The 11,689-nt window shown below is 37.5% G+C and overlaps 1 protein-coding gene, 1 long non-coding RNA gene and 1 pseudogene across 2 annotated transcripts in view; all 3 read left to right on the top strand.

Moving 5' to 3' along the window:
- Positions 1-2,038, top strand: part of LOC111814120 — a 5,039-nt gene extending 3,001 nt beyond the window's left edge. The window contains exons 2-3 of the long non-coding RNA XR_002819191.1: positions 656-916; positions 1,970-2,038. This is a non-coding gene — a long non-coding RNA (uncharacterized LOC111814120). The remainder of the gene's footprint in view (positions 1-655; positions 917-1,969) is intronic.
- Positions 1-11,689, top strand: part of LOC101575163 (alcohol dehydrogenase E chain-like) — a 58,354-nt gene that overhangs the window by 9,085 nt on the left and 37,580 nt on the right. The window lies entirely within an intron of this gene.
- On the top strand, positions 8,071-9,371 carry LOC105741042 (annotated as a pseudogene).

The raw sequence follows: 11,689 nt of genomic DNA, 5'->3' as shown, positions 1-11,689 counted from the left end.
TAAGGAGGACAGAGTCAGAAAGCCATGAGACCTGAAAAGAGGCCAAGCTTAAGACTAACATTTTGCATTTTACAAAAGAAAAGAAACTATCTCATTAATAAGGGTCATAGTCACCCTTGGGTTTCCCTATGTTAAACTGTTACTGCTGCTTCATGTGAAATTGGGATAGGTTATTCTGCAGGAGGATTACTTTTTGAGGGAACCCTCTTTAGTACAGTTAGACAGGGTAAAAACCACCCAGTTGGTTTAAGTTCTTCTACTTTCTGGAGTTATGGACACCAGTTCATTCACAAATGACTCAGTTGCAAAATATTCATGATATTATTCCATTCTAACTTAAAAGAGACATGGCATGGCTCTGTGGAAAAGAGACCAGAGGGGCTGCTGCTTGTCTAGGCCTCCTGTGAGGTGGGTGTGGTATTGGGTGAAGACCAGGACTGCAGAGGCCTGGACAAGGTAACCGCTGGGCAAGGGCTTGCATTTACCTGCACAAATTATTTCTGTTCCAGTGGATGTTCCTTTTCTCAGGCACCCTGCTTTTTCTAGCCACTGTCCTAGTGACCCTGTGAATTTGTGATCCTGACCCCGGAGGTACTTTAGAGGCTTTACTTTTCCACCCCACTGCTGACGTTTACAAGAGCCTCTCTTTCTGCAGGTAACCCCAGGTTCCACCTGCACTGTCTTTGGCCTTGGAGGAGTTGGCTTATCGGTCATCATGGGCTGCATGTCAGCTGGGGCCTCCAGGATCATTGGGATCAACCTCAATAAAGCCAAGTTTGAGAAGGCCCTGGCTGTAGGAGCCACATAGTGCATCAGCCCCAAGGACTCTGTCAAGCCCATCAGTGAGGTGCTGTCAGAAATGACAGGCAACAGTGGGGGCTATACTTTTGAAGTTATTGGGCGTCTTGAAACCATGGTGAGAACCAAAATTCAGGGAGCCACAAAACATACCCAAGCTATGAGATATGCATGAGATTGAGCTCATGTCCATAACTTTATTAGGTACAGAATTAAGTATTTGTCAGGCAAAAGCTGATAGCCATGGAAGGATTTCACCTAAATGATACAAATGTGAAGAGCAGTTCTACTTGGCAGAGCACAGTGGAATGGTAGTAAGCACATCTCAGTACAGAGTTCTTAAGTGTTTGTCATCTTCCTTGTACATAGGAGTTCCTGGCCAAAGTCATTCCATCTTGAATTTTGTTTAGCAATCACAAGCTAACTCCCTGAGCAAAAGGGCAGATGCAGGGTGGAAAGACACTATTCTGACGTTGCAGTCACTCCCCCAAATCTGAGACTGACCCATATTGTCACCATATTCTTCTGAGCTCTATCTTCCTTTATCCAAATTCCCTCAGAATATGGGTCTTTGAGCAGTATTCAATATTGGGTATGCTATTAGGGACTATTGATTTTTGATACTGTGAAGAGCACTGTTCTCTGAAGTATATACTAACAACTGTGTTATACTCTAGCAAGTACTTAAACATAGCTTAATGAATGGACATATGACCAGAAAATGGGGATGAGCCTCAGAGATACTACTGAGAGTCCTTTGTTTCACACCTCAGTATTTTAATTTTCAAACAAAAAGTTTAAACCTATGCTGATTAGCTTCATGTTCTTTCCCTCAAGTGACTTATGACTTACCCAAATGGTTGATACTGGTGAAAAAAATCACAAGGATTTTCCTGTGTTTTAATCCCTGGCACACTGGAGACATCACTACCCTGGCCATGCTAGTGACTGCCCAGTGTTATGAAGGAGAGATCTGTGCAGGAAGGAATGCAATGAAAGACTCGAATTTCACTGAAGATTTTTAAAAGCAAGTAGAGTAGAAAAGGATGTAGACTTAAGTTAACTTCAGACTTGAAAGCCAAGCTACTTACTAGAACTATGATAGTTCCTAGGCCTGTAAGATCTCACAAGAGGCCTGAGAAGCTAATTTTATTACTTGTTTTGAACTCAGGTCGATGCCCTTGCATCCTGCCACATGAACTATGGGATCAGTGTGGTGGTGGGTGCGGCCTCCTTCAGCCAAGATGCTCAGCTATGACCCAATGCTGCTCTTCACTGGACGCACATGGAAGGGGTGCATTTTTGGAGGTGAGGACAGCAGAGCCTGAGGGTGTTATGGGTTTCCTTCTGAGACTTGGTACGTGAAAGCAGCCTACTGTATCTTCCTCACATCTGGCTCAGAAACCTTCCTTCAACTGTGCCTGGTGGCTCACCTCTGTAATCCCAGCACAGTGGGAGGCTGAGGCAGGAGGTTGGCAAGTTCAATCCCAGGCTTAGTGACTTAGTGAGACAATCTTCAGAAAAAACATTAAAAAATAAATAAATAAATAAATAAATAAATAAATAAATGTGATGGGGTATAGTGTTATGTTTCAATCCCTAGTGTGACAGAAAATCTTTTTCTGCCAAATGAGGAAGAAAATGAACTAAAGTAGAAACATGACCACAGTAATACAAAAGATAATTATCTACTTTCCATTTTGATTTAAGGAATAATTGGTGGGCACATTTTTGGTATTAACATCAGCAATCAACTTTCACAAAGGCTTGAAGCAGTGATACCAGTAGTGTTTCTATGGGATGATCAATGTTATGTTATTCTCCATACACAAAAGAATAGAATATGCCTGAAAAATATAGAATTAGCAAAATATCTGGGCCCAAAGATAAAATAGACAATCACAAAGAGATCTTCACATGCTGTATGGATGGTTCCAGTTCACAGCAGAATGACAAAGAGTGAGGATCAGTGGGCCAGAGCCACCGTGCTGTTCTGTAATGGGTGTCCTCTGGCCTCCCATTGTCCAGCATCTTCATGATCTTGCACTTGGGGCTTTGGGAGCTCTTCCAACATTAGAGTCTGTCACCTGCAGTGTAAGAGAGTTAACAGCCACTCAAGTAACTGCTAAGAGCGTAAAAGGGAGAATAATTGCTCTTTGTTTAGACAAGTATGCAATTTGGGGCTGAATGTAAAACATATAAAAGAAATGACATATGGATAAATGTAACAAAAAATAAATGTGGTAACAAATGTAAAGGAAATTATAAGTGGAATTATTCAGCATTATAAGTTACCAAAATTTTGCATAAATGAGTTAGTTTAGTTTGTTTTTAGTAACTGAAATAATTACTCATTAACAATAAAAGTAATATTTAGAATTGCTGTCATTTAAAATTGGTAGCTATGAGGCCACAGCTTAGTTGTTTTTCTGAATTTTCCTGCAGTATTCTCTGGGGCACTGCAGTGTGGGGCTAGTTGGTATGGATGAGGTTCCTTCCAGAAGATCCTTTCTTCTTTAGAGTGTGTCATTGTCCTGTGTTTAATTTTTAAAATCTTCTGTCCTGAGGATTTTTTTTTTTTTTTTTGCAGTCTGATTTCACCTTGGCTATTTTCATTTAATCGTAAAGTTGCTAACTTCTTCAATTCACACCACACAATTCCTGTACATCACAGTTTTCAAAGTGGTCTTCCCAATGCGCTTTTTCCTGTTTTTGAGACTGGTATCATTCTTACCATTTTCTGCTGACAAAACTAAGGTTAGGAGAGATAAATAACGATATCAGTGCCTGGCCTCGTGGAGGGCACTGACTCGCTGCAAAACGTGTGTCCTGTTCGTCACAAGCCACAGATCCTTACAGAGCTCAGCAAGCTCCAGATACACATGCGTCCTCTCATGCAGGCAGTGCTTCTGGGCCTGAGCAAGGAGAGAGGTAGAATATAAGAACTGACACAGTATTATTTAGCTCTGCCAATGGGTGCCTGGGCAGTGCACACCTGAACAGCAGCCGAAAAGCCTGTCTGTAAGGTGCACAGTCATGTCACTTGTTGGATCTTTAAATATTTACTGAGCACCTTTATATATATATAAATATGAAGGATTTAGATAATAGTAAAAAGAACTGTGCATTTACCCAAGATCTAAGCTCCCACCAACTTTCCCGAGTGCCATTTTCAATGTTATGTCTGGTGTCTAAGATTGGGATAGCCTGAAGAATCATGGCATTATGGACATACATTCAAACTATTTTTAAGCAAGGAAACAATGGGTTTCATCAGAGAAACTGTACTCTTTTATTTATAAGCAAGCTTAATGGCTTTACATGACCAATTCAAAAATATTTGTCTTCTAAATAAATCCTTTCAGAAATTTTGCTTCCAATTTTGCCCTCATGCAGTGACCCTGAAGTGGTATTTATGACCAAATCCTTGTTTCCATATGCTTCCTTCATAGCTCCCCTGAATATCCCCCTCACCTCAACGTCACCCCTAGTAACCCTTTCACCTGTTCTCATCTCAGAAAACACTATCTCTGTTTCTGCTTTTATGGACTAGAAGTCGCAGCACCCTGTGACTTCTTTTTTACTCTTGTCCACCACAAACAGATCTATGCTAAGCACACAGGTGCTTCCCAGGTACCTCCCTTGTGTTCACTGCAGCCTTTCCTGCTCCTGGACCCCTCTGGGCCTTGGTACAGTGTGTTGCAGCTCCTTTGGATGTGTTAGCACAGGAGGCGGATAAGGGTCCTGCTTCTGGGTCACTCTTCACCCAGCTTCCAGACTCTGGCTGCCCCCAATATCAGTGCCTCAGCATAGTTTCAAAAGCCCTCAACGCCAAATTAAAGCCTATTTTCATTATTAATATACTTACATAAATGTAGCCCCCAGTCTCCTGTATCTTTTCTACTATGCTTTCAGGGATTTTTCTGATCTCTTGGGCACAGAAAGGCTAAGTACCTTGAACACCTCTTCCTATTTGTGCCTCCTTGGCCTTGTGCACACTTTCTTCTCAGCCTGAATTCCCTTTCCTCTCATGAGTGCACTGTGGTACATGTACTAATGCTTCCAGAATCAGATCAATACCTAGTGGAGAAGCTTAGGGAGAATATAAGGCATAAGGATCTCAGGCTCCAGGGATTTACAGGAACAGATTGTCTGATGTTTTGAAAAAGCAGAAGAAATAATTGTCGGGCTTGGGAGATAGCTCAGTAGAATAAGCACTTCCCTGGCAAGTGCAATGACCTGAGTTCAATGCCTGATTCTGCCAAAACAAAACGGAAAAGAAAAGAAAAAAAAGACATAATTGTTTAAGCTTTTTTTTTTTTTTTGAAAAATAGGAGTAAATCACTAAAAAGTCTAATTTCACCTTTCAGCATTCGAACTGTCTTGACCTTATAAGATCCTGGGGAGGACTCTGTGGACCTTTCCTTTTGTGATTCCCTCCTTGGAAAATGCAGCTGTGTAAGATCTTATGCACACTGAGATGCTTTATAAAGGTTTATGAGTCTTACTAACAACTGGAAATCTTATAAACACCTGGGAGTTAGCATGGGATTAAATAACAAAATTGTAACTTTATGCTGCCTTGGATTGTAAGTATATATCTTAAAAAGCATACTTTCGGTGTTCTATGTTGGGCTGGGAAGTTTTCTTAGAGCCTTTGCTAACTGCTGTTACTTAAAGCAAACAGCATGCAAAGATGTAGTCATTGTATTTTGAAAGGTAATATTCCTTGAACACATTAGCACTATTCCTGTCTGGATTTGAATGTCAATTCTTTAAACTGCTCATTAAAAATTAACTTAAATTGTGAAGCAAGTTCATTGCACTTTACATGTTTGATTAGGTTACGAAAGAAGGGGAAATTTTCCAATGTTTAACTTTATCATTAGATAACTTGGTGAAATTAAATATTTATAAGGGTACTTGAGGCTGTTTTTCCATATATATTCATATTTTATAAAATATACTTTATAATGTTTTTAAATGTACAATCATAGCCAGAATCATGTTGTAATATTTATCATAATGTTCATCTTACTAAAGTAGAATTTCAAATTTGTAAGTCTCTAATTTGCTTAATAATGACTCATTTAACAAAAGGTGTTTTAAATTTGGTATAACTGCACTCGTGGATATATCTACCATTTGTTTACCCATCTGTATGTAACCACATATATAAAATGTGTTAAAAATCTTATTACAATTAAAAGTTTTACAACATGATTTGTGGTGACATAGTTTGTTTCAAAGAAGCACTTTTAGTTTGTTACCAAGATTTTACTGGTTCAGGATAAGTGATGCAGCACCTCAAAAACATAAGAAAATTTATGAGAAAAATACTAAGTGGGGTGGGCATAGCAGACACTTGGAGTTTCAGTAGAAGGACATCACATAGCTTAGATCACCTTGTCTTGATGATTTCAAAATGCCTGGTAACTATGTGCCACTTCTACATGATGTGTATTTGCTAAAGAACAGTGGCTTGATTCAAGGGGTAGATTGTCTTTTCCAGGAAAGGGTTCTTTGAAACTCATTCTGTGGGGCCAGCATTATCCTGATACCAAAAATCATACAATTACACAAAATACAAAATATAGATTAATATTCCTCATAAACACAGATGCAAAGCTTCTGAACAAGATACTAGCAAACTAAATCCAAAAAGACAAAAACAGTAAGTTATCTTTGTCCTAAGTTGGTAAAATAGTTCAGCATGTACAAACTGACAAACTTAATGCATGATATTGACAGAATGAAGGACAAAACCTCATGATCATCTCAACTTGATAATAACAGAAAAAGCATTTGGTCAAATTCAACTTGGTATTAAGAACAACTGTCAGCAAATTTTCATGTAGAAGGGATGTACCTGAACTGAATGAAAGCTACGTATGACAAAATCACAGCCCAGATCATATAGAATAGGAGAAAAGCTTAAAACTGTTTTCTCCTATATTTGAAACAAGACAAAAATGTCCACTTTCATATTGAACATAGTACTGAAAATCTTCAGAATAAAGCACCAGCAAGCAGGAGTAGGGCCTGGGGATTGGCTCCCCAGACCTGCCATGCAGGCTCCACCCCCAGGGCACACTGGGACTGCAATTGAGACTGGGCATGGTGGCGCGCACATGTAATCCCAGCTCTTGGGAGGCTGTAAACAGGAGAATCACTACGAGACTGATCTAATAGTGAGACCCTGAACACCTTGTAGACCTTTCCCTAAAATATAAAATAAATAAATGAAAATCTTACCGGAAAAATTATGCATCAGAAATAAAAAGCATCAAAATTAAAAAGGAAGAAATCAAATTGTTCTTAACACATGAAAAATCTAATACTCTAACTTCATTAAGATGCTGAAACAAATTTAATAAAGTTGCAAGATACATAATTAATATACAAAAATTAATAGTATTTCTAAATACAAATCAACTTGCTGAAAATAATTTTAGAGTCTGGGGTGTTAGCTAAGTAGAATAAGTGCTCACCTGGCAAGGGCAAGGTCCTGAGGACAATCCCCAGGACCTCAAAAAAAAAAATAAAATAAAGTAGTGAAAATAATTTTAGAGTCCCTTTCACAATACCTACAAAAATAAAATACTTAAATGTAAATTTAACCAAGGAAGTTAAGGGTATCTACACTAATAATTTTTTTATCCAACACTGATAAAAACATTGAAGACACATAGAAAAATAAAAAGACACTCCACGATCATTGTTTGGAATGATTAATATTGTTAAACTGTTACACTACCTAAAGCAATCTACAGATTCAATGCAATTCTCATCAAAATATTTGTGGCATTCTTCATGGAACTATAAAAAAATCTAAAGTACATATGGACCCTCTCCCCGAAGAAAAAGACACTAAATAGCCAAAGTAACCCTGAGTTATAAGAACAAAGCTGGAGTCAGCATAATGCCTGACTTGAAAACACATTACAAAGTCATAGTAACCAAAAGAATAAGGTACTAGCATATATACCAATGGAACAAAAGAGAAAACACAGAGATTAGTCTATGTACATAAGTTCAACTGGTTTTCAGCAGAGTTGTCCAAAACATATATTGGAGAAAGTTTCTTTTAAAAAATGCTGAGCTGTGGGCGCCTCACCCGGGGTGCCCTAAGGGCTTGGCCAACAGCGTCTGAGAGTGCTCCAGGCAGTGGCCCTGTCCAGGACACTCCAGGAGGCCCAGGTGGACTGATGTGGCTCCAAGTCTAGTCCCTGCATGGAAAGCAAGTTAAGGATTAATATGAAGAAACTCAGAAGCAGATAGTGCCAAACAATAAGCAGTACTTGGTAAACATTTGGTTAATGGGGCAGCATTTCCTTTTCCCACTGCTGCTGAGATGGCAGAAATTAGTTAAATTCAGTATGAAATGGAATACACCAAAGGTATTAGTGAATGAGGGTCGGAAAAATTAAAAGTCGCACCACCAAATGCTGACCTGGAACAAGGATTCCAAGAAGGAGTTCCAAATGCTAGTGTGATACAAGTTCCAGAGAGGATTGTTGTAGCAGGAAATAATTAAGACATTGTGTTTTCAAGACTATCAGATTTTGACCTTGTTCAGTTGACTCCGTTAAAACCTTTGGCACTAAAAACATCACCTGGTGTACTTACGCTAAGTGAGAGACCACTAGATTTTCTGGATTTAGAAAGAGCTTCTCCAACTCCTCAAAGTGATGAAATCCGTGAAGTTGGCAGGCTAAAAAGAGAGCGCTCTAAGAGTGAAAATGCTGTTCGCCAAAATGAACAGCTGGTCAGAAACGATTCTATATCTGTGTTGTGCGGTGAGTCTGCCAACACCACTTCCAGTCCTCATTATGACGTCAAGTACGGAATTTCAAATGTAGATGCAACAATTGAAGGAACAGTGGATGACATGACTGCTGTAGATGCAGCTTATTAAGATGACAGATGATCAAACTAAACAGATGCTTACAACTTCTAGAAGAGGAAAACAAAGAATGTGCTAAAAGACAAATGGGCAGCTTAATGGCTGGCTTTGGTTTCGCCACTAGAAGTAACCTCGGCACTCAGATATATTGTCTCAGCTGCTGGAAACATAAAGGATTTACAAATGTCTTTGTTTCTGTCTTTGCAGTGTATGTAATTTTATATAGCCCATGCCCTGAAAAAATATATTTCTTCCAGAAAGTAGGGGAAAGGACCTATATTTGTAGAAGTAAGGTATATTCTGTCCAACTGCTATGTTCTCTTTAAGGTAGTTCTGCAGTAACAGCTTACGTAAAACTGTTTTGCATGTTTTATAAATAGGTATTATTTTGATTTTTTAAAAAATTGGTTTTTAACCTCATCAATCTGCACAACTGATTCTGTGAAAGAGAGAGAGAATGCATCAGGAATAATTTGGAAAGGTATCTGTAAAAGAAAATAAGTGTTTTGTGCTGTTTTGGTAATAGGCATTTTGGTCTTTTAACTAGTAAGCAGTTTTGTTAAGAGACAGTTTTGCACCACCTTTCAACATTAACCCTTGATGTCATGGTCTGGTACCAGATTTAAGAAAATCAAACCACCTAATATTTCATGATCACCTATACAAATTAAATTGATTCCTAACAATAAAGAAGTAATATATGTGTGGCGTGCATGTTTTTTCATTTTAGTTTTGCAGATAATTTTCTATAAAATACATTTTTACTAAGTCTTTTAAGTTGTGAACAACTTAAAAGAAAAGACAGATTAAGGTACAAATGTAGTGCATTTAATAAACTGTCAACCAAAGCTATAAAAAAATGAAAATGTCCTGAGGAAACTGAATATACGTATGCAAAATAATGAAATTAGATCCCTGATTCCCACAAGTTACAACTCAATATGGATTAAATACCTAAGTGTAAGACCTGAAACTATGAAACCACTAGAAGAAAACAAAGGGGACACATTTTATATATTAGTATAGGCAAATATTATTTTGGATTAAACCCCAAAACACAGTCAGCATAAAGGGAAACTAATCAAATGAGTTGATATCAAACTGAGAGTCTTCTACACAGCAGTTCAACAGAGTAAAGAGGTAATCTGTAGAACAGGAGAAAATTTTTCAAAAGGAAGTTACCATCTAGTACATGGAAGGCACACAAGCAACTCAACCATATGAAAATGAATAAACAAATTGAAAATTAGGCAAATGGTTTAAGTAGACATCTTCCAAAAGAAGATATATGACTGGGCAATAACATATGAAAACTTGATCAACATTTGTAAAGAAATTATAAATCAAAAGCACAATGAGATATCACCTCATATTTGTTAAGATATATCATGAAAAAGACGAAAAATAAGTGCTGATAGAGATATATAGAAATTGGAACTCTTGTACACTGTTGCTAAGAATGTAAATTAGTACAGCTAGTATGGAAATCAATACCAAAATTCATAAGAAAAATAACTGTAAGATCCAGAAATCCCACCTCAAAATACATAACCATCAGTAACCCATCAACACAGCAAAAGACACTTGCACTCTCATATTTATTGCAGCATTTATTCACAATAGCCAAGGTACAAAATCAACAAAGGTGTCCATCAACAGGTGAATGGATAAACAAAATGTCATTTGGGTTCACAATACAGCATTTATTATTCCACTACAAAAAAGAGTGAAATCTTATCACCTAGAGGATGTTATGTTAAGTGAGTTAAGCCAGGCACAGAAAGACAAATATCACATGTTCTTACCTGTATATGGAAGCTAAGGTCAATCTCGGAGATAGAGCATAGAAAACAGTTCCCTGCTGTGCAGGAAGGGGAGAGGGAAGAGACAGAGTTGGCTAAGGGCTATCAAATACAGTTATATAGTAGATCAGACTACCTACTGTTGCAGCACGGAAGGGTAACTATAGTCCCCAATTTATTATTTATCTCAAAACAACTAGAAGAGAAATTTTTAAGGTCTTCAACACAAAGAAATGTCCATTTCCCAACCTGATCACTACTTATTGTGTAACTACTCAATTATCACCTTGTACTCCATAAGTCTGTAAAATCGTTAGGTGTCAAATAATTTTTAATTGACAAGGGCTTAATTTAAGTTTGTGAGAATAGTTGAGAACACCTAAAAAATGTAAGGAATTCCTTTGTGATGTATCTTCTTCACTAGCTAAGATTAGTGATGGAAATTCTCAAAGCACTCTACAGTGTCTCCAAGTCACAGTTTACCTAAGAATCTTTTGGAGGCCTTCCCCTATCTAATGATAATATCTATTGGCTCTAAGGACCCCATTAATGCAGAAAACAGAAAGAATTTTTAACAAGAAAAAATTGTAAACTGAATTAAATCCCTTATACCTTTTATTTCAAATTTTGAAAATATGTAAATAAGGACATCTAAAGTTATGTACAAAAAGAGATGCATTAAAAATGTCAAGAAGGAATAAACATATTTTCAGAATACAGGCCTTAAAATGAAATCTCCTTTATGGCTACAATGCCCTATAAATTGCATTTTTATAGATACATTGCATGTATGATGTTTATACATTTGATATTATAAAATTGTGTGAAATCACTTCTCATTTGTGAGCTTGCTGTGATCAAATACTGAATTTATCTTCTAACATCTTATCAGGGTAACTTGTTCATGAAAAGTCTGTTTAGTCTTCAGAAAACATTTGTTTTAAACAGAATGGTGAGTTTCACATTTTTCCATATATGTTATTTCTAGTTAATGAAGCCACAGAGCATTGTCTGAATGAGACCTTGAATATTAAAGGTTTAATAAGCAAGAAATAGCTACAAGAATATTAAAATAAATATGTACATATTTTTAAAAATATTTTTTTCAGGACCAACCAAATAGCTCAGCGGATTAAAGTGCCCGCTTAGGCAGACATAGGGACTGAGGTTCAATGCCGGGAGC

This window comes from Octodon degus, unplaced genomic scaffold (genome assembly GCF_000260255.1).
Source record: "Octodon degus isolate 3935 unplaced genomic scaffold, OctDeg1.0 scaffold00272, whole genome shotgun sequence".
Classification (NCBI taxonomy): Eukaryota; Metazoa; Chordata; class Mammalia; order Rodentia; family Octodontidae; genus Octodon; species Octodon degus.
Note: the sequence above shows the minus strand (reverse complement) of the source record. Positions and strands in the feature narration are given on the sequence as shown.